Genomic DNA, 5,575 nt, shown 5'->3' with positions numbered 1-5,575 from the left:
AATTAAATAACTATAAAAATGGATAAAAAATATTATCTCTAATAGTGAATGTAGCTAATACAGCTTTAGCCGTATATTGATTATGTTAATGATCTATTGTGACAAGATCGGAATTAGATAAGCTCTCTAAATACTCTTTTCTAGTCTAATAATTTATATCATGTATATGTAAATGTATATTTCTTCAGTTTATACAATCACTGCACTAGGATTACCCTTGCCATGTTTCATGGTGCGCTTGTGTAATTTGTACATTATTAACCTTACGTTTTACTCTATTTGCGAAAAGTTGTGAGTGTTTCTAATGACTTCGCAATTATCTATGTACATGTATGTGTATATATGTATATGTATACTTATGCATGCGTATATACATGTATACACATATTTAAAACTAGATTTTTACAATAAACACAGAGGTTTTAGTATATTCACATACGGATTTCTGTGTATAGGTATACTTGAACTAAAATATCCTTATCTCTAACACGAAGTTCTTCGTAATTCGCATTTGTTCTTGTAACCCAATGTCCTACATACGATGGCAAAAATCGAGATCCAACTTGACTGAGTCTCAAAGCCCTGTTGACATAAAAGCAGCTATTTGATAGAAATTATAGTTTATAGTTTACACAGCCCATTGCATGATATTTCATTATAAATACATATGTTTCAATGTATTTAGGAATAATGTATCGGATATACAAAGGTCATGTGCAAATAATAAATGAATTCGACCGCAGATTGATGTATTCATTGGAGCTTTATCAATAAATTTAAGCTTTGTTACTTCTCTTATTTTATTATGGATAATTAAATACATTTCCGACTATTCGTGCTGTGGAAGCATGGGGATTAAACCACATGTAGCAAAAGATTAGAAACAGTGTATGTAGAGTACGGGTATTTTTCTAACAATGCAAACACGTGCCGCTAGCTCAGTTTTGACATATCTAGAACACCACGCCTTGCGAATTAGCTTACCAGACAGAGATGAATGATGAACTTTAAGGACTGCATTATCGTTGTTGAATACTCTATGCCTCATGGGAAAATAAAATCTGTAACGAAAAAATTGATGCACTGGATCATCGTCGACTTTAACTTTTCAAATGTCGCTACCATTTTCGAACACCTCCAACCATCCTATTTACCTATATTACTAGATCAGCTATGATATGAAAAGAGAAGAATTATTCATTTCGAAATGGGATTCTATTCGACGCGCGCTCGATGTATTCCATAACATTAGTATTCACAATTATTCCAACAACTTTTCATTTGCTCTCTCGATCTTGAATTTTCATAGGCATAGAATCGGAACGCTGCTTTAGCTGGTCGCAAGTGAAGTATCTGCGTTGGGTGGAGGAGCAGAAATGTTTTTCGAAAAGTATTCGGATGGAAAAAAATTCAGAGTAACTGCAATACATCACGGATGCGCTAATTTTGAACGAGATGAAATGGATGCTTCGTATATGAGACAGTATTTAACGCTGCGTAGTGATTTAAAGACCTAGAAAGGTGATAGGGAGAGAAAGAACGACGCTTCTCAACACTTCGAGTGTATTTCAACACACATTTGGAAGATAGGAGCGAAATTTTTCATCATCCAACTGTCGCAGAACGACTGCGTTATTAGCTGACCCGTTAACTGAAGGATATATATTTAGTCACCGGCTGACAATGGAAGGGCCTGGCCGCTTGAGTCTGGAATCGGCAGGAGAGATGAAGTGTGTATTTCTTGTATGAAACGTGAAAACTAAAAGCATTATACATCATATCATATCATCATACATCATACATCATACATCGTACATCATACATCATCATACATAGTATCAAAGTTCGAAACCATAGTTCGGATGTCGGACGTTCAGAAAGTGACGTCACCAATTCAAAATCAGCTAGCCGAATTCCTCAGTCGGGAAACAACCGCGCAGTAGAGCGGACGGGTGAGAGTCGCGCTCCGCAAATTTCGAGTACCGGGTTCTCAACCTCCCGCATCCCGCGCTTCGGGTCCGCTACGTATTTCGAGTACCGGGTTCTCAACCTCCCGGATCCCGCGCTTCGGGTCCGCTACGCGGTGAAACTCGACTTCCAGGATAAGCGCTCCGTGGTTCCTGGTTCACGTTTACAATAAATTATTTCAATGCGTTTTTCGCGCAACCCCAAATTCGGTAGCTGTCAGTACGCTAATAAAATTTCTCGACTTCCAGGATAAGCGCTCCGTGGTTCCTGGTTCATATTTACAATAAATTATTTCAATTCGTTTCTCGCGTAACCCCAAATTCGGTAGCTGTCAGTACGCTAATAAAATTTCTCGACTTCCAGGATAAGCGCTCCGTGGTTCCTGGTTCACGTTTACAATAAATTATTTCAATTCGTTTTTCGCGCAACCCCAAATTCGGTAACTGTCAGTCCGCTAATAAAATTTCTCGACTTCCAGGATAAGCGCTCCGTGGTTCCTGGTTCACGTTTACAATAAATTATTTCAATGCGTTTTTCGCGCAACCCCAAATTCGGTAGCTGTCAGTACGCTAATAAAATTTCTCGACTTCCAGGATAAGCGCTCCGTGGTTCCTGGTTCACGTTTACAATAAATTATTTCAATTCGTTTTTCGCGCAACCCAAAATTCGGTAGCTGTCGGTCCGCTAATAAAATTTCTCGACTTCCAGGATAAGCGCTCCGTGGTTCCTGGTTCATATTTACAATAAATTATTTCAATTCGTTTCTCGCGTAACCCCAAATTCGGTAGCTGTCAGTACGCTAATAAAATTTCTCGACTTCCAGGATAAGCGCTCCGTGGTTCCTGGTTCACGTTTACAATAAATTATTTCAATTCGTTTTTCGCGCAACCCAAAATTCGGTAGCTGTCAGTCCGCTAATAAAATTTCTCGACTTCCAGGATAAGCGCTCCGTGGTTCCTGGTTCACGTTTACAATAAATTATTTCAATTCGTTTCTCGCGTAACCCCAAATTCGGTAGCTGTCAGTACGCTAATAAAATTTCTCGACTTCCAGGATAAGCGCTCCGTGGTTCCTGGTTCACGTTTACAATAAATTATTTCTATTCGTTTTTCGCGCAACCCCAAATTCGGTAACTGTCAGTCCGCTAATAAAATTTCTCGACTTCCAGGATAAGCGCTCCGTGGTTCCTGGTTCACGTTTACAATAAATTATTTCAATTCGTTTTTCGCGCAACCCAAAATTCGGTAGCTGACAGTCCGCTAATAAAATTTCTCGACTTCCAGGATAAGCGCTCCGTGGTTCCTGGTTCACGTTTACAATAAATTATTTCAATTCGTTTTTCGCGCAACCCAAAATTCGGTAGCTGTCAGTCCGCTAATAAAATTTCTCGACTTCCAGGATAAGCGCTCCGTGGTTCCTGGTTCATATTTACAATAAATTATTTCAATTCGTTTCTCGCGTAACCCCAAATTCGGTAGCTGTCAGTACGCTAATAAAATTTCTCGACTTCCAGGATAAGCGCTCCGTGGTTCCTGGTTCACGTTTACAATAAATTATTTCATTTCGTTTTTCGCGCAACCCAAAATTCGGTAGCTGTCAGTACGCTAATAAAATTTCTCGACTTCCAGGATAAGCGCTCCGTGGTTCCTGGTTCACGTTTACAATAAATTATTTCAATTCGTTTTTCGCGCAACCCCAAATTCGGTAACTGTCAGTCCGCTAATAAAATTTCTCGACTTCCAGGATAAGCGCTCCGTGGTTCCTGGTTCATATTTACAATAAATTATTTCAATTCGTTTCTCGCGTAACCCCAAATTCGGTAGCTGTCAGTACGCTAATAAAATTTCTCGACTTCCAGGATAAGCGCTCCGTGGTTCCTGGTTCATATTTACAATAAATTATTTCAATTCGTTTCTCGCGTAACCCCAAATTCGGTAGCTGTCAGTACGCTAATAAAATTTCTCGACTTCCAGGATAAGCGCTCCGTGGTTCCTGGTTCACGTTTACAATAAATTATTTCAATTCGTTTTTCGCGTAACCCCAAATTCGGTAGCTGTCAGTACGCTAATAAAATTTCTCGACTTCCAGGATAAGCGCTCCGTGGTTCCTGGTTCATATTTACAATAAATTATTTCAATTCGTTTCTCGCGTAACCCCAAATTCGGTAGCTGTCAGTACGCTAATAAAATTTCTCGACTTCCAGGATAAGCGCTCCGTGGTTCCTGGTTCACGTTTACAATAAATTATTTCAATTCGTTTTTCGCGTAACCCCAAATTCGGTAGCTGTCAGTACGCTAATAAAATTTCTCGACTTCCAGGATAAGCGCTCCGTGGTTCCTGGTTCATATTTACAATAAATTATTTCAATTCGTTTCTCGCGTAACCCCAAATTCGGTAGCTGTCAGTACGTTAATAAAATTTCTCGACTTCCAGGATAAGCGCTCCGTGGTTCCTGGTTCACGTTTACAATAAATTATTTCAATTCGTTTTTCGCGCAACCCAAAATTCGGTAGCTGACAGTCCGCTAATAAAATTTCTCGACTTCCAGGATAAGCGCTCCGTGGTTCCTGGTTCACGTTTACAATAAATTATTTCAATTCGTTTTTCACGCAACCCAAAATTCGGTAGCTGTCAGTACGCTAATAAAATTTCTATAACTTCATAATTTTCTCATAATCTATCTGGTAGATTATATCGATAAAAAAATTATATCAAACCTTACACATTATTTTTGATTTGTTCTTATACTGAAAATATTTATTACTATTCAAGGTATAACCTGAGGTGGTTGAAGATGGTCGGTGGTGGACGAGGAGGAGGACGAGGAGGACGGGGATTTGTGCTGGGTGAGTAAAACACTTTTATAATATTTGATGGCAATTGTAATTATATTTCATCTGAAATATTACAAACTTGTCACTTTTACAATAAATTATTTCAATTCATTTTTCGTGCAAGCACATATTCAGTAGCTATGAATAATCTTATACAATTTATTATATTATCAATTAATTAATTAATATTCTTATAATTTTTGAAGGCAATTGTAATTATATTTCATCTGAAATATTACAAACTTGTCACTTTTACAATAAATTATTTCAATTCATTTTTCGTGCAAGCACATATTCAGTAGCTATGAATAATCTTATACATATCCAGGTATTACCCGAGGTGGTCGGAGGTGGACGAGGAGGAGGACGAGCTGGACGAGGAGGAGGACCAGGTGGACGAGGAGGAGGCGGGGTGGGTCGTGGGAGAGGACCTCTCCTCTCCTCAGAGGAGAGGAGGGGGAGGGGCGGGTCGTGGGAGAGGACCTCTCCTCTCCTCAGAGGAGAGGAGGGGGAGGGGGGCGGGGGAGGGGAGGAGGAGGTGGGAGGGGGAGGGGGAGGGGGGGAGGGGAAGGGGGGAGGGGGAGGGGCAGGGGCAGGGGGGAGGGGGGAGGGGGGAGGGGGCGGGAGGGAGGGCGGGAGGGAGGGTGGGAGGGAGGGCGGGGAGGGAGGGCGGGAGGGAGGGCGGGAGGGAGGGAGGGAGGGCGGGCGGGCGGGCGGGTGGGAGGGAGGGAGGGCGGGCGGGCGTGTAGGGGGGCGGTACTGCTCTATTAACT

The sequence above is a fragment of the Neodiprion fabricii genome, chromosome 6 (assembly GCF_021155785.1).
Source record: "Neodiprion fabricii isolate iyNeoFabr1 chromosome 6, iyNeoFabr1.1, whole genome shotgun sequence".
NCBI lineage: Eukaryota > Metazoa > Arthropoda > Insecta > Hymenoptera > Diprionidae > Neodiprion > Neodiprion fabricii.
Note: the sequence above shows the minus strand (reverse complement) of the source record.